This window comes from Stigmatopora argus, chromosome 11, assembly GCF_051989625.1.
Source record: "Stigmatopora argus isolate UIUO_Sarg chromosome 11, RoL_Sarg_1.0, whole genome shotgun sequence".
In the NCBI taxonomy this organism is placed as follows: domain Eukaryota; kingdom Metazoa; phylum Chordata; class Actinopteri; order Syngnathiformes; family Syngnathidae; genus Stigmatopora; species Stigmatopora argus.
The window spans coordinates 5,337,384-5,364,575 of NC_135397.1; the positions used below are offsets into that span (position 1 = coordinate 5,337,384).

Here is a 27,192-nt window from a genome sequence, read left to right on the forward strand (position 1 = left end):
AGGTAATTTGTCTTATGTCGCAGGTGCCTCTCCCCGCCCGCCGAAGGCGGGGAGAGGCACCAAGAGTACGTCTGCGGGACGCGAACCAGCTTCCACTCGGTGGTAGGCGCATACTCTACTGTGTGCGCCAAGGGGCCCACCCACACACCCACTAAACTTCGACCGGCTAAGTCTTTGCGCTGAGGGGGCGCTCGACTCATTTAACTAAGTGTATAAGCCATCTTCTTAAAATGTACAGTCCTGCCCACTCGGTTTTTATTTGACCTGAAAAGTGACAAGTTGGAGGAGGCGGGGAATCCAACCCATATCCTTTTGTATGGTAAGTTGGTGCTCTGCTATTGATGCCAAGTATCCGTTTGAGCTGAAGAGTGAAAACTTGAAGGATGTGGGATTGAATCCATGCAACTTTTTTTGTATGCCTAGTAGGCACTATACCTCATTTTTGGGTCAAAATGAAGAAATCCTGCATCTTTTTTGGGCTGCTTTAAGGTCCAGTTAAGTCCTGCAAGACAAAAGTCACAAAATGGTTAAGAATGTGTGACTGTACTCAAGTCTCGTTTAATGGGCCAAAAGGTCTTACACACTTGACAATTCTGGCATTTTAAAAGAAAGCTGGAATTCCTCCCGCGTCAGCCCCTTGGTGAAATCAACATCCGCAGGTGAGTCTAAGAAAAACAAAAGAAAAGAAATATTTTCTGCACAGCAACATGAATGTCTCTTTTAAACTTACTTTTTTTGTCTTCAGGTGTCCTCACTCTCGCTCCTTTGGGAAACCTTTTCGTTGGAAGACTGTCCATCCCCACAAGTCATCCATTTTTGCCGTTGTCACTCATCTGAAAAAATAAAAATAAAAGTTGACAGCAAAGTATCTCTTGTTCTATTATGTGACCTTGACTTTGATTTATTAAAAAAAAATGTTTCTTTCGAAAAACTATTTTGTAAGGGGATGTGGCTATGCACACGCACTAGGATCGCTGCAACAAGGCAAGACATCACATACCGAGTCAATACAAAGGCGACCGGTCGGGGCGGCGCTTCATCCGCAAGCTGGTCCCAAAACTACTCCATCCTGTCAGAAAGATCATTTTTTAAAGAAAAAAGCCTTACTATACCATGTCTTTTTTTAAGAAAAAAAGCCTTACTATAGTATGTTGTTTTTTTAAAGAAAAAAGCCTTACTATACTATGTTGTTTTTTTAAAGAAAAAAGCCTTACTATACTATGTCGTTTTTGTAAAGAAAAAGGCCTTACTATACTACGTCGTTTTTAAGAAAAAAAGCCTTACTATACTATGTCGTTTTTTAGGGGGAAAAGCCTTCCTATATTATGTCGTTTTTTAAGAAAAAAAAGCTTACTATATGATGACAAGTAGGCTTTTTGTGTTGTGATAATGACGACAGGGCCTATGTCCGATTATTATTGTTATTATTATTATTATTATTATTATGTCGTTTTTTAAGAAAAAAAGCCTTACTATACTATGTCGTTTTTTAAAGAAAAAAAGCCTTACTATACTATGTTGTTTTTTAAAGAAAAAAAGCCTTACTATACTATGTCGTTTTTTAAAGAAAAAAAGCCTTACTATACTATGTTGTTTTTAAGGAAAAAAGCCTTACTATACTATGTCGTTTTTTAGGAAAAAAAGACTTACTATACAGTGTGCGTGGTTGTCCATCTCCTTGTACCCTAAGATCGGCTGGCCACCGATTCAGGATGTCCACCGCCTCTGGCCTGGAGACAGCTTGGATTGGCTCCAGCATCCCCCGCTAGCCTAATGAGGATAAAGCGATTCAGAAAATGAGATGAGATGAGGCTTACTATACATGGTCATTTAAAAAAAAAAAGCCTTACTATACATGGTCATTTTTTTAAAGAAAAAGCCTTACTATACTATGTCGTTTAAAGAAAAAAAGCCTTACTATACTATGTCGTTTTTTAGGAAAAATAGCCTTACTATACTGTCGTTTTTTAAGAAAAAAAGCCTTACTATACTATGTCGTTTTTTTGGGGAAAAATAGCCTTACTATACTATGTCGTTTTTTTAAGAAAAAAAACCTTACTATACTATGTCTTTTTTTAGGAAAAAAAGCCTTACTATACTATGTTGTTTTAAAGGAAAAAAAGCCTTACTATACTATGTCGTTTTTTAAGAAAAAAAGCCTTACTATACTATGTCGTTTTTAGGAAAAAAAGCCTTACTATACTATGTCGTTTTTTAAGAAAAAAAACCTTACTATATTAAGACGTTTTTTTAGGAAAAAAGCCTTACTATACTATGTCATTTTTTTTTAAAAAAAGCCTTACTATACTATGTCGTTTGTAGGAAAAAAAAGCCCTACTGTACTATGTCGTTTTTTTAAAGGAAAAAAGCCTTACTATACTATGTCATTTTTTTTAGGAAAAAAGCCTTACTATCCTATGTCGTAATTTTGGGGAAAAATAGCCTTACTATACTATGTCGTTTTTTAAGAAAAAAAGCCTTACTATACTATGTCGTTTTTTAGGAAAAAAGCCTTACTATACTATGTCGTTTTTAAAGAAAAAAAGCCTTAGTATACTATGTCGTTTTTAAAGAAAAAAAAACCTTACTATACTATGTCGTTTTTTAGGAAAAAAAGCCTTACTATACTATGTCATTTTTTAAGAAAAAAAGCCTTACTATACTATGTCGTTTTTAGGAAAAAAAGCCTTACTATACTATGTCGTTTTTTAGGGAAAAAAGCCTTACTATACTATGTCGTTTTTTAATTTAAAAAAAAAGCCTTACTATACTATGTCGTTTTTTAGGGAAATAAACCTTACTATACTGTCGTTTTTTAGGAAAAAAAGCCTTAGTAAACTATGTAGTTTTTTAAGAAAAGCCTTACTATACTATGTCATTTTTTTAGGAAAAAAAAGCCTTACTATACTTTGTTGTTGTTTTTTATAGGAAAAATAGCCTTACTATACTATGTCGTTTTTAAGGAAAAAAAGCCTTACTATACTATGTCGTTTTTTAGGAAAAAAGCCTTACTATACTATGTCGTTTTTTAAGAAAAAAAGCCTTACTATACTATGTCGTTTTTTAAAGAAAAAAAGTCTTACTATACTATGTCGTTTTTTTAAGAAAAAAAACCTTACTATATTATGTCGTTTTTTAGCGAAAAAGCTTTACTATACTATGTCATTTTTTAACAAAAAAAAGCCTTACTATACTATGTCGTTTTTTAAGAAAAAAAGCCTTACTATACTATGTCGTTTTTTGGGGGAAAAATAGCCTTACTATACTATGTCGTTTTTTTAAGAAAAAAAACCTTACTATACTATGTCTTTTTTTAGGAAAAAAAGCCTTACTATACTATGTTGTTTTAAAGGAAAAAAAGCCTTACTATACTATGTCGTTTTTTAAGAAAAAAAGCCTTACTATACTATGTCGTTTTTAGGAAAAAAAGCCTTACTATACTATGTCGTTTTTTAAGAAAAAAAACCTTACTATATTAAGACGTTTTTTTAGGAAAAAAGCCTTACTATACTATGTCATTTTTTTTTAAAAAAAGCCTTACTATCCTATGTCATTTTTTTTGGGAAAAATAGCCTTACTATACTATGTCGTTTTTTAAGAAAAAAAACCTTACTATACTATGTCGTTTTTTAGGAAAAAAGCCTTACTATACTATGTCGTTTTTTAGGAAAAAAGACTTACTATACAGTGTGCGTGGTTGTCCATCTCCTTGTACCCTAAGATCGGCTGGCCACCGATTCAGGATGTCCGCCGCCTCTGGCCTGGAGACAGCTTGGATTGGCTCCAGCATCCCCCGCTAGCCTAATGAGGATAAAGCGATTCAGAAAATGAGATGAGATGAGGCTTACTATACATGGTCATTTAAAAAAAAAAAGCCTTACTATACATGGTCATTTTTTTAAAGAAAAAGCCTTACTATACTATGTCGTTTAAAGAAAAAAAGCCTTACTATACTATGTCGTTTTTTAGGAAAAATAGCCTTACTATACTGTCGTTTTTTAAGAAAAAAAGCCTTACTATACTATGTCGTTTTTTTGGGGAAAAATAGCCTTACTATACTATGTCGTTTTTTTAAGAAAAAAAAACCTTACTATACTATGTCTTTTTTTAGGAAAAAAAGCCTTACTATACTATGTTGTTTTAAAGGAAAAAAAGCCTTACTATACTATGTCGTTTTTTAAGAAAAAAAGCCTTACTATACTATGTCGTTTTTAGGAAAAAAAGCCTTACTATACTATGTCGTTTTTTAAGAAAAAAAACCTTACTATATTAAGACGTTTTTTTAGGAAAAAAGCCTTACTATACTATGTCATTTTTTTTTAAAAAAAGCCTTACTATACTATGTCGTTTGTAGGAAAAAAAAGCCCTACTGTACTATGTCGTTTTTTTAAAGGAAAAAAGCCTTACTATACTATGTCATTTTTTTTAGGAAAAAAGCCTTACTATCCTATGTCGTAATTTTGGGGAAAAATAGCCTTACTATACTATGTCGTTTTTTAAGAAAAAAAGCCTTACTATACTATGTCGTTTTTTAGGAAAAAAGCCTTACTATACTATGTCGTTTTTAAAGAAAAAAAGCCTTAGTATACTATGTCGTTTTTAAAGAAAAAAAAACCTTACTATACTATGTCGTTTTTTAGGAAAAAAAGCCTTACTATACTATGTCATTTTTTAAGAAAAAAAGCCTTACTATACTATGTCGTTTTTAGGAAAAAAAGCCTTACTATACTATGTCGTTTTTTAGGGAAAAAAGCCTTACTATACTATGTCGTTTTTTAATTTAAAAAAAAAGCCTTACTATACTATGTCGTTTTTTAGGGAAATAAACCTTACTATACTGTCGTTTTTTAGGAAAAAAAGCCTTAGTAAACTATGTAGTTTTTTAAGAAAAGCCTTACTATACTATGTCATTTTTTTAGGAAAAAAAAGCCTTACTATACTTTGTTGTTGTTTTTTATAGGAAAAATAGCCTTACTATACTATGTCGTTTTTAAGGAAAAAAAGCCTTACTATACTATGTCGTTTTTTAGGAAAAAAGCCTTACTATACTATGTCGTTTTTTAAGAAAAAAAGCCTTACTATACTATGTCGTTTTTTAAAGAAAAAAAGTCTTACTATACTATGTCGTTTTTTTAAGAAAAAAAACCTTACTATATTATGTCGTTTTTTAGCGAAAAAGCTTTACTATACTATGTCATTTTTTAACAAAAAAAAGCCTTACTATACTATGTCGTTTTTTAAGAAAAAAAGCCTTACTATACTATGTCGTTTTTTGGGGGAAAAATAGCCTTACTATACTATGTCGTTTTTTTAAGAAAAAAAACCTTACTATACTATGTCTTTTTTTAGGAAAAAAAGCCTTACTATACTATGTTGTTTTAAAGGAAAAAAAGCCTTACTATACTATGTCGTTTTTTAAGAAAAAAAGCCTTACTATACTATGTCGTTTTTAGGAAAAAAAGCCTTACTATACTATGTCGTTTTTTAAGAAAAAAAACCTTACTATATTAAGACGTTTTTTTAGGAAAAAAGCCTTACTATACTATGTCATTTTTTTTTAAAAAAAGCCTTACTATACTATGTCGTTTGTAGGAAAAAAAAGCCCTACTGTACTATGTCGTTTTTTTAAAGGAAAAAAGCCTTACTATACTATGTCATTTTTTTTAGGAAAAAAGCCTTACTATCCTATGTCGTAATTTTGGGGAAAAATAGCCTTACTATACTATGTCGTTTTTTAAGAAAAAAAGCCTTACTATACTATGTCGTTTTTTAGGAAAAAAGCCTTACTATACTATGTCGTTTTTAAAGAAAAAAAGCCTTAGTATACTATGTCGTTTTTAAAGAAAAAAAAACCTTACTATACTATGTCGTTTTTTAGGAAAAAAAGCCTTACTATACTATGTCATTTTTTAAGAAAAAAAGCCTTACTATACTATGTCGTTTTTAGGAAAAAAAGCCTTACTATACTATGTCGTTTTTTAGGGAAAAAAGCCTTACTATACTATGTCGTTTTTTAATTTAAAAAAAAAGCCTTACTATACTATGTCGTTTTTTAGGGAAATAAACCTTACTATACTGTCGTTTTTTAGGAAAAAAAGCCTTAGTAAACTATGTAGTTTTTTAAGAAAAGCCTTACTATACTATGTCATTTTTTTAGGAAAAAAAAGCCTTACTATACTTTGTTGTTGTTTTTTATAGGAAAAATAGCCTTACTATACTATGTCGTTTTTAAGGAAAAAAAGCCTTACTATACTATGTCGTTTTTTAGGAAAAAAGCCTTACTATACTATGTCGTTTTTTAAGAAAAAAAGCCTTACTATACTATGTCGTTTTTTAAAGAAAAAAAGTCTTACTATACTATGTCGTTTTTTTAAGAAAAAAAACCTTACTATATTATGTCGTTTTTTAGCGAAAAAGCTTTACTATACTATGTCATTTTTTAACAAAAAAAAGCCTTACTATACTATGTCGTTTTTTAAGAAAAAAAGCCTACTATCCTATGTCGTTTTTTGGGGGAAAAATAGCCTTACTATACTATGTCGTTTTTTAAGAAAAAAAGCCTTACTATACTATGTCGTTTTTTAGGAAAAAAGCCTTACTATACTATGTCGTTTTTTAGGAAAAAAAGCCTTAGTATACTATGTCGTTTTTTAAGAAAAAAAAACCTTACTATACTATGTCGTTTTTTAGGAAAAAAAGCCTTACTACACTATGTCATTTTTTAGGAAAAAAGCCTTACTATACTGTGTCGTTTTTTAAGAAAAAAAGCCTTACTATACTATGTCGTTTTTAGGAAAAAATGCCTTACTATACTATGTCGTTTTTTAGGAAAAAAAGCCTTAGTATACTATGTCATTTTTTAAGAAAAAAAAACCTTACTATACTATGTCGTTTTTTAGGAAAAAAAGCCTTACTATACAATGTCGTTTTTTAGGGAAAAAAGCCTTACTATACTATGTCGTTTTTTAAGAAAAAAAACCTTACTATATTATGTCGTTTTTTAGGGAAAAAGCCTTACTATACTATGTCGTTTTTTAGGAAAAAAAAGCCTTACTATACTATGTCGTTTTTTAGGAAAAAAAGCCTTACTAAACTATGTCGTTTTTTAAGAAAAGCCTTACTATACTATGTCATTTTTTTTTAGGAAAAAAAAGCCTTACTATACTTTGTTGTTGTTTTTTATAGGAAAAATAGCCTTACTATACTATGTCGTTTTTTAAGAAAAAAAGCCTTACTATACTATGTCGTTTTTTAGGAAAAAAGCCTTACTATACTATGTCGTTTTTAGGAAAAAAAGCCTTACTATACTATGTCGTTTTTTAGGAAAAAAAGCCTTACTATACTATGTCGTTTTTAAAAAAAATAAAGCCTTACTATACTATGTCATTTTTTTAGGAGAAAAAGCCTTACTATCCTATGTCATTTTTTTTGGGAAAAATAGCCTTACTATACTATGTCGTTTTTTAAGAAAAAAAACCTTACTATACTATGTCGTTTTTTAGGAAAAAAGCCTTACTATACTATGTCGTTTTTTAGGAAAAAAGACTTACTATACAGTGTGCGTGGTTGTCCATCTCCTTGTACCCTAAGATCGGCTGGCCACCGATTCAGGATGTCCGCCGCCTCTGGCCTGGAGACAGCTTGGATTGGCTCCAGCATCCCCCGCTAGCCTAATGAGGATAAAGCGATTCAGAAAATGAGATGAGATGAGGCTTACTATACATGGTCATTTTAAAAAAAAAGCCTTACTATACATGGTCATTTTTTAAAAGAAAAAGTCTTACTATACTATGTCGTTTTTTAGGAAAAAAAAGCCTTACTATACTATGTCGTTATTTAGGGAAAAAAGCCTTACTATGTTTTTAAGAAAAAAAAGCCTTACTATATACTATGGCGTTTTTTTAAGAAAAATAGCCTTGCTATACTATGTCATTTTTTAGGAAAAAAAGCCTTAGTATACTACGTCGATTTTTAAGAAAAAAAGCCTTACTATACTATGTCGTTTTTTAAGAAAAAAGCCTTACTATACTGTGTCGTTTTTTAAGAAAAAAAGCCTTACTATACTATGTCGTTTTTAGGAAAAAAAGCCTTACTATACTATGTCGTTTTTTAGGGGGAAAAAGCCTTACTATACTATGTCGTTTTTTAAGAAAAAAAAAACCTTACTATATTATGTCGTTTTTTAGGGAAAAAGCCTTACTATACTGTCGTTTTTTTTAGGAAAAAAAGCCTTACTATACTATGTCGTTTTTGAAGAAAAAACGCCTTACTATACTATGTCATTTTTTTAGGAAAAAAAGCCTTACTATCCTATGTCTTTTTTGGGGAAAAAATAGCCTTACTATACTATGTCGTTTTTGAAGAAAAAAAGCCTTACTATACTATGTCGTTTTTTAGGAAAAAAGCCTTACTATACTATGTCGTTTTTTAGGAAAAAAGCCTTACTATACTATGTCGTTTTTTAGGAAAAATAGCCTTACTATACTATGTCGTTTTTTAATTTAACAGAAAAGCCTTACTATACTATGTCGTTTTTTAGGGAAATAAACCTTACTATTTTTTTAAGAAAAAAAGCCTTACGATATACTATGTCGTTTTTTAATTTTAAAAAAGCCTTACTATACTATGTTGTTTTTTAGGAAAAAAAGGCTTACTATTCTGTTGTTTTTTAAGAAAAAAAGCCTTACTATACTATGTCGTTTAAAAAAAAATAGCCTTACTATACTATTTCATTTTTTAAGAAAAAAAGCCTTACTATACTATGTTGTTTTTTTAGGAGAAAAAAAGGCTTACTTTTCTATGTCGTTTTTGAAGAAAAAATGCCTGTCGTTTTTTAAGAAAAAAAAAACCTTACTATACTATGTCGTTTTTTAGGAAAAAAAGCCTTACTATACTATGTCATTTTTTAAGAAAAAAAGCCTTACTATACTATGTCGTTTTTAGGAAAAAAAGCCTTACTATACTATGTCATTTTTTAGGGAAAAAAGCCTTACTATACTATGTCGTTTTTTAGGGAAATAAACCTTACTATACTGTCGTTTTTTAGGAAAAAAAGCCTTACAAAAACTATGTCGTTTTTTAAGAAAAGCCTTACTATACTATGTCATTTTTTTAGGAAAAAAAAGCCTTACTATACTTTGTTGTTGTTTTTTTATAGGAAAAATAGCCTTACTATACTATGTCGTTTTTAAGGAAAAAAAGCCTTACTATACCATGTCGTTTTTTAAGAAAAAAAGCCTTACTATACTATGTCATTTCTTTAGGAAAAAAAGCCTTACTATCCTATGTCGTTTTTTAGGAAAAAAAGCCTTACTATACTATGTAGTTTTTTAAGAAAAATAGCCTTACTATACTATGTCATTTTTTTAGGAAAAAAGCCTTACTATACTATGTCGTTTCGTAAGAAAAAAAGCCTTACTATACTATGTCGTTTTTTAAAGAAAAAAAGCCTTACTATACTATGTCGTTTTTTTAAGAAAAAAAACCTTACTATATTATGTCGTTTTTTAGCGAAAAAGCTTTACTATACTATGTCATTTTTTAACAAAAAAAAGCCTTACTATACTATGTCGTTTTTTAAGAAAAAAAGCCTACTATCCTATGTCGTTTTTTGGGGGAAAAATAGCCTTACTATACTATGTCGTTTCGTAAGAAAAAAAGCCTTACTATACTATGTCGTTTTTTAAAGAAAAAAAGCCTTACTATACTATGTCGTTTTTTTAAGAAAAAAAACCTTACTATATTATGTCGTTTTTTAGCGAAAAAGCTTTACTATACTATGTCATTTTTTAACAAAAAAAAGCCTTACTATACTATGTCGTTTTTTAAGAAAAAAAGCCTACTATCCTATGTCGTTTTTTGGGGGAAAAATAGCCTTACTATACTATGTCGTTTTTTAAGAAAAAAAGCCTTACTATACTATGTCGTTTTTTAGGAAAAAAGCCTTACTATACTATGTCGTTTTTTAGGAAAAAAAGCCTTAGTATACTATGTCGTTTTTTAGGAAAAAAGCCTTACTATACTATGTCGTTTTTTAGGAAAAAAAGCCTTAGTATACTATGTCGTTTTTTAAGAAAAAAAAACCTTACTATACTATGTGGTTTTTTAGGAAAAAAAGCCTTACTATACTATGTCATTTTTTAGGAAAAAAGCCTTACTATACTGTGTCGTTTTTTAAGAAAAAAAGCCTTACTATACTATGTCGTTTTTAGGAAAAAATGCCTTACTATACTATGTCGTTTTTTAGAAAAAAAAGCCTTAGTATACTATGTCGTTTTTTAAGAAAAAAAAACCTTACTATACTATGTCGTTTTTTAGGAAAAAAAGGCTTACTATACAATGTCGTTTTTTAGGGAAAAAAGCCTTACTATACTATGTCGTTTTTTAAGAAAAAAAACCTTACTATATTATGTCGTTTTTTAGGGAAAAAGCCTTACTATACTATGTCGTTTTTTAGGAAAAAAAGCCTTACTATACTATGTCGTTTTTTTAGGAAAAAAAGCCTTACTAAACTATGTCATTTTTTAAGAAAAGCCTTACTATACTATGTCATTTTTTTTAGGAAAAAAAAGCCTTACTATACTTTGTTGTTGTTTTTTATAGGAAAAATAGCCTTACTATACTATGTCGTTTTTTTTAGGAAAAAAAGCCTTACTATACTATGTCGTTTTTTAGGAAAAAAGCCTTACTATACTATGTCGTTTTTAGGAAAAAAAGCCTTACTATACTATGTCGTTTTTTAGGAAAAAAAGCCTTACTATACTATGTCGTTTTTAAAAAAATAAAGCCTTACTATACTATGTCATTTTTTTAGGAGAAAAAGCCTTACTATCCTATGTCATTTTTTTAGGGAAAAATAGCCTTACTATACTATGTCGTTTTTTAAGAAAAAAAACCTTACTATACTATGTCGTTTTTTAGGAAAAAAGCCTTACTATACTATGTCGTTTTTTAGGAAAAAAGACTTACTATACAGTGTGCGTGGTTGTCCATCTCCTTGTACCCTAAGATCGGCTGGCCACCGATTCAGGATGTCCGCCGCCTCTGGCCTGGAGACAGCTTGGATTGGCTCCAGCATCCCCCGCTAGCCTAATGAGGATAAAGCGATTCAGAAAATGAGATGAGATGAGGCTTACTATACATGGTAATTTTAAAAAAAAAAGCCTTACTATACATGGTCATTTTTTAAAAGAAAAAGTCTTACTATACTATGTCGTTTTTTAGGAAAAAAAAGCCTTACTATACTATGTCGTTATTTAGGGAAAAAAGCCTTACTATGTTTTTAAGAAAAAAAAGCCTTACTATATACTATGGCGTTTTTTTAAGAAAAATAGCCTTACTATACTATGTCATTTTTTTAGGAAAAAAAGCCTTAGTATACTACGTCGATTTTTAAGAAAAAAAGCCTTACTATACTATGTCGTTTTTTAAGAAAAAAGCCTTACTATACTGTGTCGTTTTTTAAGAAAAAAAGCCTTACTATACTATGTCGTTTTTAGGAAAAAAAGCCTTACTATACTATGTCGTTTTTTAGGGGGGAAAAGCCTTACTATACCATGTCGTTTTTTAAGAAAAAAAAACCCTTACTATATTATGTCCTTTTTTAGGGAAAAAGCCTTACTATACTGTCGTTTTTTTTAGGAAAAAAAGCCTTACTATACTATGTCGTTTTTTAAGAAAAAACGCCTTACTATACTATGTCATTTTTTTTAGGAAAAAAAGCCTTACTATCCTATGTCTTTTTTGGGGAAAAAATAGCCTTACTATACTATGTCGTTTTTTAAGAAAAAAAGCCTTACTATACTATGTCGTTTTTTAGGAAAAAAGCCTTACTATACTATGTCGTTTTTTAGGAAAAAAGCCTTACTATACTATGTCGTTTTTTAGGAAAAATAGCCTTACTATACTGTGTCGTTTTTTAAAGAAAAAAAGCCTTACGATATACTATGTCGTTTTTTAATTTTAAAAAAGCCTTACTATACTATGTTGTTTTTTAGGAAAAAAAGGCTTACTATTCTGTTGTTTTTTAAGAAAAAAAGCCTTACTATACTATGTCGTTTAAAAAAAAAATAGCCTTACTATACTATTTCATTTTTTAAGAAAAAAAGCCTTACTATACTATGTTGTTTTTTTAGGAGAAAAAAAGGCTTACTTTTCTATGTCGTTTTTGAAGAAAAAATGCCTGTCGTTTTTTAAGAAAAAAAGCCTTACGATACTATGTCGTTTTTGAGGGGAAAAAGCCTTACTATACTATGTCGTTTTTTAGGGAAAAAAAGCCTTAATATACTGTGTTGTCTTTTAAGAAAAAAAGCCTTACTATACTATGTCGTTTTAAAAAAAAGGCTTACTATACTATGTTGTTTTTAGGAGAAAAAAAGGCTTACTATACTATGTCGTTTAAGAAAAAAAGCCTTACTATACTATGTCGTTTTTGAGGGGAAAAAGCCTTACTATACTATGTCGTTTTTTAAGAAAAAAAGCCTTACTATACTATGTCGTTTTTTAGGGGGAAAAGCCTTACTATATTGTCGTTTTTTAAGAAAAAAAACCTTACTATACTATGTCGTTTTTAGGAGAGAAAAAAAGCCTTACTATACTATGTCGTTTTTTGGGAAAAAAAAGCCTTACTATATATACTATTTCTTTTTTTAAGAAAAAAAGCCTTACTATACTATGTTGTTTTTTTAGGAGAAAAAAAGGCTTACTTTTCTATGTCGTTTTTGAAGAAAAAATGCCTGTCGTTTTTTAAGAAAAAAAGCCTTACGATACTATGTCGTTTTTGAGGGGAAAAAGCCTTACTATACTATGTCGTTTTTTAGGGAAAAAAAGCCTTAGTATACTATGTTGTCTTTTAAGAAAAAAAGCCTTACTATACTATGTCGTTTTAAAAAAAAGGCTTACTATACTATGTTGTTTTTAGGAGAAAAAAAGGCTTACTATACTATGTCGTTTAAGAAAAAAAGCCTTACTATACTATGTCGTTTTTGAGGGGAAAAAGCCTTACTATACTATGTCGTTTTTTAAGAAAAAAAGCCTTACTATACTATGTCGTTTTTTAGGGGGAAAAGCCTTACTATATTGTCGTTTTTTAAGAAAAAAAACCTTACTATACTATGTCGTTTTTAGGAGAGAAAAAAAGCCTTACTATACTATGTCGTTTTTTGGGGGAAAAAAAGTCTTACTATACTATGTCGTTTTTTAAGAAAAAAAACCCTTACTATACTATGTCGTTTTTTAAGAAAAAAAAAGCCTTACTATACTATGTCGTTTTTTAGGGAAAAAAGCCTAACTATACTATGTTGTTTTTTAAGAAAAAAAAGCCTTACTATACTATGTTGTTGTTTTTTTAGGAAAAATAGCCTTACTATACTATGTCGTTTTTTAAGAAAAAAAGCCTTACTATACTATGTTGTTTTTTAGGGAAAAAAAGCCTTACTATACTATGTCGTTTTGCAAGAAAAAAGCCTTACTATAATATGTCGTTTTTTAATTTTAAAAAAGCCTTACTATACTATGTCGTTTTTTAATTTAAAAAAGCCTAAGTATTCTGTCATTTTTTAAAGAAAAAAAGCCTTACTAAACTGTCGTTTTTTAAGTAAATAAGCCTTACCATACAATGTTGTTTTTTAAGAAAAAAAGCCTTACTATACTATGTCGTTGTTTAAGAAAAAAAGCCTTACTATACTGTGTCATTTTTTAAGACAAAAAGCCTTACGATATACTATGTCATTTTTTAATTTAAAAAAAAAAAGCCTTACTATACTATGTCGTTTTTTAGGGAAAAAAACCTTACTATACTATGTCGTTTTTTAGGAAAACCTTACTATACTGTGTCGTTTTTAAGAAAAAAAGCCTTACTATACTATGTCGTTTTTAGGAAAAAAAGCCTTACTATACTATGTCGTTTTTTAGGGAAAAAAGCCTTACTATACTATGTCTTTTTTTAAGAAAAAAAGCCTTACTATACTATGTCGTTTTTTAAGAAAAAAAGCCTTACTATACTGTGTCATTTTTTAAGACAAAAAGCCTTACGATATACTATGTCATTTTTTAATTTAAAAAAAAAAAAGCCTTACTATACTATGTCGTTTTTTAGGGAAAAAAACCTTACTATACTATACTATGTCGTTTTTTAGGGAAAAAAACCTTACTATACTATACTATGTCGTTTTTTAGGAAAACCTTACTATACTGTGTCGTTTTTAAGAAAAAAAGCCTTACTATACTATGTCGTTTTTCGGAAAAAAAGCCTTACTATACTATGTCGTTTTTTAGGGAAAAAAGCCTTACTATACTATGTCTTTTTTTAAGAAAAAAAGCCTTACTATACTATGTTGTTTTTAAAAGAAAAAAGCCTTACTATACTATGTCGTTTTTTAATTTAAAAAAGCCTTACTATCTGTCGTTTTTTAATTTAAAAAAGCCTTACTATCTGTCGTTTTTTAATTTAAAAAAAAGCCTTACTATCTGTCTTTTTTTAAAGCCTTACTAAAATATGTCGTTTTTTAATTTTAAAAAAGCCTTACTATACTGTCGTTTTTTCTTAAGAAAAAAAGCCTTACGATATACTATGTCATTTTTTTAAAGAAAAAAGCCTTACTATACTATGTCGTTTTTTAGGGGGAAAAGCCTTACTATACTATGTTGTTTTTTAAGAAAAAAAAACCCTTACTATATTATGTCGTTTTTTAGGGAAAAGCCTTACTATACTATGTCGTTTTTTAGGAAAAAAAGCCTTACTATACTATGTCGTTTTTTAAGAAAAAAAGCCTTACTATACTATGTCGTTTTTTAGGGGGAAAAGCCTTACTATATTATGTCGTTTTTTAAGAAAAAAAAGCTTACTATATGATGACAAGTAGGCTTTTTGTGTTGTGATAATGACGACAGGGCCTATGTCCGATTATTATTATTATTGTCGTTTTTTAAGAAAAAAAGCCTTACTATACTATGTCGTTTTGCAAGAAAAAAGCCTTACTATAATATGTCGTTTTTTAATTTTAAAAAAGCCTTACTATGTCGTTTTTTTAAAGCCTTACTATACTATGTCGTTTTTTAATTTAAAAAAAGCCCAACTATTCTGTCATTTTTTAAAGAAAAAAAGCCTTACTAAACTGTCATTTTTTAAGTAAATAAGCCTTACTATACAATGTTGTTTTTTAAGAAAAAAAGCCTTACTGTACTATGTCGTTTTTAAGAAAAAAAGCCTTACTATACTATGTCGTTTTTTAAGAAAAAAAAGCCTAACTATACTATGTTGTTTTTTAAGAAAAAAGCCTTACTATACTATGTTGTTTTTTTTAAATAAAAAAGCCTTACTATACTATGTCGTTTTTTAAGAAAAAAAAGCCTAACTATACTATGTTGTTTTTTAAGAAAAAAGCCTTACTATACTATGTTGTTTTTTTTAAATAAAAAAGCCTTACTATACTATGTCGTTTTTAGGAAAAAAAGCCTACTATACTGTCGTTTTTTAAGGAAAAAAAGTTTTACTATACTATGTCGTTTTTTTAATTAAAAAAGCCTTATTATACTATGTCGTTTTTTTAAGAAAAAAAGCCTTACTATACTATGTCGTTTTTTTAAGAAAAAAAGCCTTACTATACTATGTCGTTTTTTAAAGAAAAAATAGCCTTACTATACTATGTTGTTTTTTTAAGAAAAAAGCCTTACTATACTATGTCGTTTTTAGGGGGAAAACGCCTTACTATGCTATGTCCTTTTTTAGGAAAAAAAGCCTTACTATACTATGTCATTTTTTTAAGAAAAAAAGCCTTACTATACTATGTCGTTTTTTTTTTTTTAAAGCCTTACTATATTATGTTATTTTTTAGGAAAAATAGCCTTACTATATATACTATATATTTTTTTAAGAATAAAGCTTTACTATACATGTTCATTTTTAAGGCTTTTTTTGTAAGGCTTTAAAACAAAAACAATGTATAAGGCTTTAAAAAAAAAAAAAAAAACGACCATCTATTGTAAGCCTTTTTTCCAAAAAAATGACTATGTATACATTGTCATTTTTTAGAAAAAAAAGCCTAACGATTCATGGACAGAGAAAAGCCTTTTTTCCCCCGACCAAAAGCCGGCCAAATCTCTTGTGGCTACCCACCGTAACAGATGACGCAGTTCTTCACCTTCCTCAATTCAGCGGCCACGTCCCCCCACAGAACGGTGAAGACCGACTTCCCGCTCTCGTCCAGCTGAAAGCAAAGACCCGATTAAGCGGATGGACGGCCAAATTCCATCCCTGGGGGGGCGGGGCTTGCCTGCATGGCGCGACCGATGCGCACGGAACTCCATGACAGCCGCCAGCACGTCTTCCCCATCTTGTGAATTTGAATTATTTTCTATAATATATTTTCCAACAACCCTATCTTTTTTTTAATGTGAGTGATGCGATCAATTCCCTCAAAATCAAGAGGAAGTGGTGCAAAAATATCCCCAAAGCAACAGAAAATGAGGGATTGCTAACTGTTCAGACATGGGCTTGATGATCATCATCGAATCATCAAAAGCCTTATTGTCATCATACACAGCAGCGTATGACGAAATTGGTCGTCTCGAGATGTCCTCGGGGACATGCGGCAGGTTCGTTGGCAATCTGCTCTGATGGATTTATGGCATCTCCTCCCGAGAGCAACCAAATCCTGGCGACTGTAGAAAAGGTTTGCCTGGCAGATGTTAGCAAACAACGACAAGACTGAGGAAACAAAACACCAAACTGGAGAGCAAGAGCCAGCTGCATCCACCCGCGCCGCCATCTTGGATCACTTACCTCCTTCCAACCAAAACGTTTGAAGAATTGAGCCAATTCAGAGTGTCTGTCGTAAGATGGCCGCCAGTCACTAACACCAACGACAGGGCCTCAAGACTCCTAGTTTACACGTACCCGTGAAGCACGCTGAAAGAGAGCAAACACGGGTGGAATGGGCTCGGCTTGCGATTGGACGACGGCACGGGCCGGCGGGCGTGGCCGACTCACCGCAGTTGTCTCTGTCCCTGTCGTCCATCAGTCCGTGCCGTCCGTCCACGCCCAAAAGTCCGCAGGGGGGGGGGAAAGTTATAGCTTTTGGAAATTTCCAATAATTTAAGGAATTTTTTTTGCAAAGTGTGCTGAATTTTGCACTCACCTTGATCCCTCTGTCTGTCCCTGCCGTCCGTCCCTGCCGTCCGTCCCTGCCGTCCGTCCCTGCCGTCCGTCCCTGCCGTCCGTCCATGCCGTCCGTCCATGCCCAAAAGTCCGCAGAGGAGAAAAAAAGTTCAAGTCTTTGAACATTTTCCAATATTTTTTTTTTGGCAAAGTGTGTTGAATTTTGCACTCACCTTGATCCCTCCGTCTGTCCCTGCCGTCCGTCCCTGGCGTCCGTCCCTGCCGTCCGTCCCTGCCGTCCGTCCTTGCCGTCCATCTTTGCCGTCCGTTCATGCCCAAAAGTCCACGGGGGAAAAAAAGGTTCAAGTCTTTGAAATTTTTCCAATAAATTAATTACATTTTTTTTAGCAAGGTGTGCTGAATTTTGCACTCACCTTGATCCCTCTGTCCGTCCGTGCCGTCCGTCCGTCCGTCCGTGCCGTCCGTCCGTCCGTCCGTGCCGTCCGTCCGTGCCGTCCGTGCCGTCCGTCCGTCCGTCCGTGCCGTCCGTCCGTGCCGTCCGTCCGTGCCGTCCGTCCGTGCCGTCCGTCCGTGCCGTCCGTCCGTGCCGTCCGTCCGTGCCGTCCGTCCGTGCCGTCCGTCCGTGCCGTCCGTCCGTGCCGTCCGTCCGTGCCGTCCGTCCGTGCCGTCCGTCCGTGCCGTCCGTCCGTGCCGTCCGTCCGTCCGTGCCGTCCGTGCCGTCCGTCCGTCCGTGCCGTCCGTGCCGTCCGTCCGTGCCGTCCGTCCGTGCCGTCCGTCCGTGCCGTCCGTGCCTGCCGTCCGTGCCGTCCGTGCCGTCCGTGCCGTCCGTGCCGTCCGTCCGTGCCGTCCGTCCGTGCCGTCCGTCCGTCCGTCCCTGCCGTCCGTCCCTGCCGTCCGTCCCTGCCGTCCGTCCCCAAAACTCAGCAGGGGAGAAGTGTCCAAAACTCCACTAGGGAGAAAAGCGTCCAAACCTCCACTGGGGAGAAAAGTGTCCATAAATCCACGGGTAAAAAAAAGTGTCCAAAACTCCACTGGGGAGAAAAGTGTCCAAAAAGTGTCCAAAACTCCACTGGGGAGAAAAGTGTCCAAAAAGTGTCCAAAACTCCACTGGGGAGAAAAGTGTCCAAAAAGTGTCCAAAACTCCACGGGGGAGAAAAGTGTCCAAAAAGTGTCCAAAACTCCACTGGGGAGAAAAGTGTCCAAAAAGTGTCCAAAACTCCACTGGGGAGAAAAGTGTCCAAAATGTGTCCAAAAAGTGTCCAAAACTCCACTGGGGAGAAAAGTGTCCAAAAAGTGTCCAAAACTCCACTGGGGAGAAAAGTGTCCAAAACTCCACTAGGGAGAAAAGTGTCCACAAATCAAAACTCAAAGACCAAAATACTTACCTGCACCGGTAAAAAAGTGTCCAAAACTCCACTGGGGAGAAAAAGTGTCCAAAACTCCACTGGGGAGAAAAAGTGTCCAAAACTCCACTGGGGAGAAAAAGTGTCCAAAACTCCACTGGGGAGAAAAAGTGTCCAAAACTCCACTGGGGAGAAAAAGTGTCCAAAACTCCACTGGGGAGAAAAAGTGTCCAAAACTCCACTGGGGAGAAAAAGTGTCCAAAACTCCACTGGGGAGAAAAAGTGTCCAAAACTCCACTGGGGAGAAAAAGTGTCCAAAACTCCACTGGGGAGAAAGTGTCCAAAACTCCACTGGGGAGAAAAAGTGTCCAAAACTCCACTGGGGAGAAAAAGTGTCCAAAAAGTGTCCAAAACTCCACTGGGGAGAAGTGTCCAAAAAGTGTCCAAAACTCCACTGGGGAGAAAAGTGTCCAAAACTCCACTGGGGAGAAAAGTGTCCAAAAAGTGTCCAAAACTCCACTAGGGAGAAAAGTGTCCACAAATCAAAACTCAAAAGACCAAAATACTTACCTGCACCGGTAAAAAAGTGTCCATAAATCCACGGGTAAAAAAGTGTCCATAAATCCACGGGTAAAAAAAGTGTCCATAAATCCACGGGTAAAAAAGTGTCCATAAATCCACGGGTAAAAAAGTGTCCAAAACTCCACTGGGGAGAAAAGTGTCCAAAAAGTGTCCAAAACTCCACTGGGGAGAAAAGTGTCCAAAAAGTGTCCAAAACTCCACTGGGGAGAAAAGTGTCCAAAAAGTGTCCAAAACTCCACTGGGGAGAAAAGTGTCCAAAAAGTGTCCAAAACTCCACTGGGGAGAAAAGTGTCCAAAAAGTGTCCAAAACTCCACTGGGGAGAAAAGTGTCCAAAAAGTGTCCAAAACTCCACTGGGGAGAAAAGTGTCCAAAACTCCACTGGGGAGAAAAAGTGTCCAAAACTCCACTGGGGAGAAAAAGTGTCCAAAACTCCACTGGGGAGAAAAAGTGTCCAAAACTCCACTGGGGAGAAAAGTGTCCAAAACTCCACTAGGGAGAAAAGTGTCCACAAATCAAAACTCAAAAGACCAAAATACTTACCTGCACCGGTAAAAAAGTGTCCAAAAGTCCACCGGTAAAAAAGTGTCCATAAATCCACGGGTAAAAAAGTGTCCATAAATCCACGGGTAAAAAAGTGTCCAAAAGTCCACGGGTAAAAAAGTGTCCAAACGTCCACGGGTAAAAAAGTGTCCAAACGTCCACGGGTAAAAAAGTGTCCAAAACTCCACTGGGGAGAAAAGTGTCCAAAAAGTGTCCAAAACTCCACTGGGGAGAAAAGTGTCCAAAAAGTGTCCAAAACTCCACTGGGGAGAAAAGTGTCCAAAACTCCACTAGGGAGAAAAGTGTCCACAAATCAAAACTCAAAGACCAAAATACTTACCTGCACCGGTAAAAAAGTGTCCAAAACTCCACCGGGGAGAGAAAAAGTGTCCAAAACTCCACCGGGGAGAGAAAAAGTGTCCAAAACTCCACTGGGGAGAAAAAAAGTGTCCAAAACTCCACTGGGGAGAAAAAAAGTGTCCAAAACTCCACTGGGGAGAAAAAAAGTGTCCAAAACTCCACTGGGGAGAAAAAAAGTGTCCAAAACTCCACTGGGGAGAAAAAAAGTGTCCAAAACTCCACTGGGGAGAAAAAAAGTGTCCAAAACTCCACTGGGGAGAAAAAAAGTGTCCAAAACTCCACTGGGGAGAAAAAAAGTGTCCAAAACTCCACTGGGGAGAAAAAAAGTGTCCAAAACTCCACTGGGGAGAAAAAAAGTGTCCAAAACTCCACTGGGGAGAAAAAAAGTGTCCAAAACTCCACTGGGGAGAAAAAAAGTGTCCAAAACTCCACTGGGGAGAAAAAAAGTGTCCAAAACTCCACTGGGGAGAAAAAAAGTGTCCAAAACTCCACTGGGGAGAAAAAAAGTGTCCAAAACTCCACTGGGGAGAAAAAAAGTGTCCAAAACTCCACTGGGGAGAAAAAAAGTGTCCAAAACTCCACTGGGGAGAAAAAAAGTGTCCAAAACTCCACTGGGGAGAAAAAAAGTGTCCAAAACTCCACTGGGGAGAAAAAAAGTGTCCAAAACTCCACTGGGGAGAAAAGTGTCCAAAACTCCACTGGGGAGAAAAGTGTCCAAAAAGTGTCCAAAACTCCGCTGGGGAGAAGTGTCCATAAATCCATGGGTAAAAAAAGTGTCCAAAATAAAATAAATCCGCCGTCCGTCCGTCTGTGCCGTCCATCCATGCCGTCCGTCCATGCCGTCCGTCCGTCCGTCCATGCCGTCCGTCCATCCATGCCGTCCAGGTTGAACTTCACTTTAGTGTCCCGGAGGTACTGAGCCAGGCCGGCGTGGTGCAGTCAGACCAGGTGGCCCCAGGCCTTTTAGAACTCAAGCCGCTGTCCAGGAAGATGTCCGTCAACTTAAAAAAGCCACACAGGGACAGAGTTTAGTCTGCTTTCTAAACAAACATTTATAGCCTTAATTCCATCGTGTACATACACTACAACAAGTGCATGCCATACAATGTGTGTCAATCAATCACATTTGCATTTAACATCATTAACCAAAACTTTGAGCCCATTCGCACCGACAAATAAGTGTATTTTTACAAACAAAATCATAGGAGTATGAACATTAGCTTAACTAACGCTCATTTAGCATCCACAATAAAGTACAGTTAGAAGCACTACGTGGACTCCCTGCTAGCCACTCGCGGCTAGCGCTAGCCTCGTGCTAATCGCTCATTAGCATGATATTTCCACACAAAAAAGACAGTTGGAATCCCGTAACAATAACCACCGCGTTAAGAACACCGCTCGGTACTTATGAATACTTGCCCAATACATAATTTAGCAAAATAACATTAAAATTTAAGCTTGAGGTTTAACCTTAACCCATGCTTGCTTAGCGGAGCTCAACATGGCGATCTTCAGGTCAAACTAAAGGCACACTTGTTCACTATAACAAGTAAGTAACTCGTAAGACATCAAAATAAACGCACACTTGTTCATTATAACAAGCAACTAACTCGTAAGACATTAAAATAAATGTTAAAACCATTGTTATACCTGACTGGCGTGCAATATGTCTGCGATACAGTGTGCCTAGCCCCACCACCTGAAGTCATTTGAAGTTAATCAGCGTGTTTTCGTCTCAGTGCCCTGTGATTGGCTGGCAAGCCATAGTTGGCCGTGATAGGCTCCAGCATCCCTGCAACCCCTGCGAAGTAAAGCGGTGCGGAAAATTATTGAATCAATGAATGATTTATTTTGAAAAACGGAATTATATCGGCACCATAAGATGGACCAGAGCTATTTTGTATAGCTACCAAAGAGATGTGTATTCTCAAATCAATAAAACTGAATACAGTATAAACCATTACACACACACACATATATATATATATATATATATATATATATATATATATATATATATATATATATATATATATATATATATATATGTAATGGTTTAATTTGAAACGGCTGTATTCAGTTGTATTGAACCCATATATATATATATATATATATATATATATATATATATATATATATATATATATATATATATATATATTCTCGTCCTTAAAAGCCAAAAGTCAATATGTACTTGACTATTTGACTGTGGTTTCAAAGTAAACCATTACACGCGTATTTGTGTCTGTGCGCGTGTCTGTCTGTGCGCGTGTCTGTGTTTGTGCGAGTGTCTGTCTGTGCGCGCGCGTGTCTGTGCGCGCGCGTGTCTGTGCGCGCGCGTGTCTGTGCGCGCGCGTGTCTGTGCGCGCCCGTGTCTGTGCGCACCCGTGTCTGTGCGCGCGGGTCTGTGCGCGCGTCTGTGCGCGCGTGTGTGTGTGTATGTGTGATGGTTTACTTTGAAACCGCAGTCAAATAGTCAAATACATATTAACTTTTGGATTTTTAGGAAGAGAAAATGACTAGAGTCCAACCATTATGACTAATTTGTGGCATCCAGGAGCTAAAATCTGTCATCACCGCTGGCTAAAACTGCCAGCTGGATTTACAAACTGTGGAAACTCCCAGAAAACAAGCACACTGTATAGCAGGGGTCTCGAACTCAATTTACCTGGGGGCCGCTAGAGGCCGAGTCTGGGTGAGACTGGGCCGCATCAGGATTTCCACAAGAAAACACTGATAAAACATTCCAACGTTATCAAATATCTTTATTTTTTAACAAAAAATAATGAATTAAATAAATTAACTTAAAGATTAATAAAAAATAAATCGATCGAAACATGCTGTAAAACACGAAAAACATGAGTGGACAGAGCTACTGCCACTGGCTGCCACTTAAACGGCGCCATCATGGGGAAAGGGGTAAAAAAAAAAAAAAAAATTAAATTTTTTTTTAAAAATCGATGTTTCTTTTTACTGCGCGCCATATGATTGCTACTGCGCAGAGAAGACGAGAGTAGTGCGCAATTGCGCACGCGCGCAGCTTAGAGGGAACATTGCTCCGAACACAAGTGTCATTCATATCAATTTTGCGGGCCGCACCAACATTAATCTTTCATATTAAGACGGGGGCCGCAAATTATCGTCCCGAGGACCGCAGTTGGCCCGCGGGCCGCAAGTTTGAGACCCCTGCTGTATAGTAAGGCTTTTTTTCCCTTGAAACATTTTTAAAGTTGTTTAACAATCGCCGCCAGTGTCTCCGTCAAGGCAAAAAAAATAATTTCTGCGTCATCATACATTTTTCCCTGACCATTTATTTAACCGTATGTCCGCAATATGTATGGATTGGAGATCTGTCATGTAAAGTTAAATTGAAAAAGGTCCTTGGCGGAGGCGATTGTTGTTGTTTTTTTTGTAAGAGGTCACTCTAAAAGTATTCATCCTGAAATGTTCCATGATATTTTTCTTCCCGGCTGGGTTTAAGTCGGGGGATAATCGTTTAGCGTTTACATAGTGCTTTTTCATTTGCCATTTTTTGGGACGGATCGTAACGATCACCTCCTCGCCGTCACCAATTAGCTGGGGGGTGGGCAAAGGGTTTGTAGAAGCAACGGGGGTTGGGCTGCAAGAAGCACCTGACGGCAATCCACTGATTGCACTTGTAGGACACTAGTATTGTGGAAAGCTTTGCTCTTTATGAAAACCTACATTTTGTGGAATAGTTTGAAATGAAAGCTTAGTTTTATGGGATGCTATGCCTTTACATCAAATCAAAAGCCTTTAGTGTCATCATACACCACTGCATATAATGAAATGGGTGAAATATTCTCTTAAATGAGTCAAAATGGTCAAAAGTCTGCATTTTGATGGCCAACGTTTACAATAGGTCCAGAAAAAGACTTGGACAGTCTGCAACAGGGGTCCTCGAGGGCCGCTGTGGGTTGGGCCAGCATTTTTTTTTTCAAAACATCCAGCACAGACTCGGTCGGACTCAGTTGAAGCAACGGGGGTTGGGCTGCAAGAAGCACCTGACGGCAATCCACTGATTGCACTTGTAGGACACTAGTATTGTGGAAAGCTTTGCTCTTTATGAAAACCTACATTTTGTGGAATAGTTTGAAATGAAAGCTTAGTTTTATGGGATGCTATGCCTTTACATCAAATGAAAAGCCTTTAGTGTCATCATACACCGCTGCATATAATGAAATGGGTAAAATATCATTCAACAAACGGTGCTCTTAAATGAGTCAAAATGGTCAAAAGTCTGCATTTTGATGGCCAACGTTTACAATAGGTCCAGAAAAAGACTTGGACTGGCTTGGAGAGTCTGCAACAGGGGTCCTCGAGGGCCGCTGTGGGTTGGGCCAGCATTTTGTTCGGAAACATCCAGCACAGACTCGGTCGGACTCAGTTGAAGCAACGGGGGTTGGGCTGCAAGAAGCACCTGACGGCAATCCACTGATTGCACTTGTAGGACACTAGTATTGTGGAAAGCTTTGCTCTTTATGAAAACCTACATTTTGTGGAATAGTTTGAAATGAAAGCTTAGTTTTATGGGATGCTATGCCTTTACATCAAATCAAAAGCCTTTAGTGTCATCATACACCGCTGCATATAATGAAATGGGTGAAATATTCAACAAAGGTGCTCTTAAATGAGTCAAAATGGTCAAAAGTCTGCATTTTGATGGCCAACGTTTACAATAGGTCCAGAAAAAGACTTGGACTGGCTTGGAGAGTGCAACAGGGGTCCTCGAGGGCCGCTGTGGGTTGGGCCAGCATTTTTTTTTCCGAAACATACAGCACAGACTCGGTCGGACTCAGTTGAAGCAACGGGGGTTGGGCTGCAAGAAGCACCTGACGGCAATCCACTGATTGCACTTGTAGGACACTAGTATTGTGGAAAGATTTTGCTCTTTATGAAAACCTACATTTTGTGGAATAGTTTGAAATGAAAGCTTAGTTTTATGGGATGCTATGCCTTTACATCAAATCAAAAGCCTTTAGTGTCATCATACACCGCTGCATATAATGAAATGGGTAAAATATCATTCAACAAAGGTGCTCTTAAATGAGTCAAAATGGTCAAAAGTCTGCATTTTGATGGCCAACGTTTACAATAGGTCCAGAAAAAGACTTGGACTGGCTTGGAGAGTCTGCAACAGGGGTCCTCGAGGGCCGCTGTGGGTTGGGCCAGCATTTTTTTTTTCTGAAACATCCAGCACAGACTCGGTCGGACTCAGTTGAAGCAACGGGGGTTGGGCTGCAAGAAGCACCTGACGGCAATCCACTGATTGCACTTGTAGGACACTAGTATTGTGGAAAGCTTTGCTCTTTATGAAAACCTACATTTTGTGGAATAGTTTGAAATGAAAGCTTAGTTTTATGGGATGCTATGCCTTTACATCAAATGAAAAGCCTTTAGTGTCATCATACACCGCTGCATATAATGAAATGGGTAAAATATCATTCAACAAAGGTGCTCTTAAATGAGTCAAAATGGTCAAAAGTCTGCATTTTGATGGCCAACGTTTACAATAGGTCCAGAAAAAGACTTGGACAGTCTGCAACAGGGGTCCTCGAGGGCCGCTGTGGGTTGGGCCAGCATTTTTTTTTTCAAAACATCCAGCACAGACTCGGTCGGACTCAGTTGAAGCAACGGGGGTTGGGCTGCAAGAAGCACCTGACGGCAATCCACTGATTGCACTTGTAGGACACTAGTATTGTGGAAAGCTTTGCTCTTTATGAAAACCTACATTTTGTGGAATAGTTTGAAATGAAAGCTTAGTTTTATGGGATGCTATGCCTTTACATCAAATGAAAAGCCTTTAGTGTCATCATACACCGCTGCATATAATGAAATGGGTAAAATATCATTCAACAAAGGTGCTCTTAAATGAGTCAAAATGGTCAAAAGTCTGCATTTTGATGGCCAACGTTTACAATAGGTCCAGAAAAAGACTTGGACAGTCTGCAACAGGGGTCCTCGAGGGCCGCTGTGGGTTGGGCCAGCATTTTTTTTTTCAAAACATCCAGCACAGACTCGGTCGGACTCAGTTGAAGCAACGGGGGTTGGGCTGCAAGAAGCACCTGACGGCAATCCACTGATTGCACTTGTAGGACACTAGTATTGTGGAAAGCTTTGCTCTTTATGAAAACCTACATTTTGTGGAATAGTTTGAAATGAAAGCTTAGTTTTATGGGATGCTATGCCTTTACATCAAATCAAAAGCCTTTAGTGTCATCATACACCGCTGCATATAATGAAATGGGTGAAATATTCAACAAAGGTGCTCTTAAATGAGTCAAAATGGTCAAAAGTCTGCATTTTGATGGCCAACGTTTACAATAGGTCCAGAAAAAGACTTGGACTGGCTTGGAGAGTCTGCAACAGGGGTCCTCGAGGGCCGCTGTGGGTTGGGCCAGCATTTTTTTTTTCGAAACATCCAGCACAGACTCGGTCGGACTCAGTTGAAGCAACGGGGGTTGGGCTGCAAGAAGCACCTGACGGCAATCCACTGATTGCACTTGTAGGACACTAGTATTGTGGAAAGCTTGCTCTTTAGGAAAACCTACATTTTGTGGAATAGTTTGAAATGAAAGCCTAGTCTTATGGGATGCTACGCCTTTATATCAAATCAAATCAAATGTACGTATGTATCAAAAATACGACCAAGTAAGGCTTTTTTCTTTAAAAAAACAACAACAAATTATAATAAGGCTTTTTTCTTAAAAAAACGACAGTATAGTAAGGCTTTTTTAAAATTAAAAAACGACATAGTATAGTCAGGCTTTTTTTCTAAAAATACGACCATGTATAGTAAGGCTTTTTCTCCTAAAAAACGACCATGTATAGTAAGGCTTTTTTCCTTAAAAAAACAACAACATAGTATAGTAAGGCTTTTTTCAACAACAACAAAAAAACGAACGTGTATATATAGTAAGGCTTTTTTTATTTAAAAAAATGACCATGTTTAGTAAGGCATTTTTACATGAAAAAATACCATGTACAGTCAGGGAATTTTTTACAGACAAAAACGACCATGAAGTGGACACACTTTACTTTGTCATTATTGGAAAGTCTTGACTACACATATATAGAAATATCAAGGGAAAAGGGAAAATGTCTCCCAACTGGGATTCGAACCACACCTGCCCGCATGGCAGGCAGGGGAACGAACCTCTACACTATGAAGTGGCCACTCTTAATTTTGTCATTATTAGAAAGTCTTGACTACACATGGTTGTTTCTAT

The 27,192-nt window shown here is 35.6% G+C and overlaps 1 protein-coding gene across 18 annotated transcripts in view; it reads right to left on the reverse strand.

Annotated features, from left to right (window-relative positions):
* LOC144084507 (polyunsaturated fatty acid 5-lipoxygenase-like) overlaps nucleotides 1-27,192 on the reverse strand; it is a 56,557-nt gene that overhangs the window by 24,264 nt on the left and 5,101 nt on the right. Inside the window, exons 16-33 of one of the 18 annotated variants that reach the window (XM_077613005.1) lie at nucleotides 19,583-20,943; nucleotides 17,530-18,527; nucleotides 17,329-17,463; nucleotides 17,136-17,207; nucleotides 16,988-17,071; nucleotides 16,781-16,906; nucleotides 16,538-16,676; nucleotides 16,272-16,331; nucleotides 16,115-16,205; nucleotides 10,969-11,088; nucleotides 7,551-7,670; nucleotides 3,682-3,801; nucleotides 1,651-1,770; nucleotides 1,001-1,069; nucleotides 731-833; nucleotides 585-665; nucleotides 436-502; nucleotides 242-361 (exon numbers count right to left, since the gene is read on the reverse strand). The gene's annotated coding sequence lies outside the window, so the exon portion shown is untranslated. Of the gene's footprint in view, nucleotides 1-241; nucleotides 503-580; nucleotides 666-730; nucleotides 834-1,000; nucleotides 1,070-1,650; nucleotides 1,771-3,681; nucleotides 3,802-7,550; nucleotides 7,671-10,968; nucleotides 11,089-16,114; nucleotides 16,206-16,271; nucleotides 16,332-16,537; nucleotides 16,706-16,780; nucleotides 16,907-16,987; nucleotides 17,072-17,135; nucleotides 17,208-17,328; nucleotides 17,464-17,529; nucleotides 18,528-19,582; nucleotides 20,944-27,192 lie in introns of those variants that run through there. The other 17 variants (XM_077613006.1, XM_077612999.1, XM_077613014.1 and 14 more) reach the window with 17 other exon arrangements.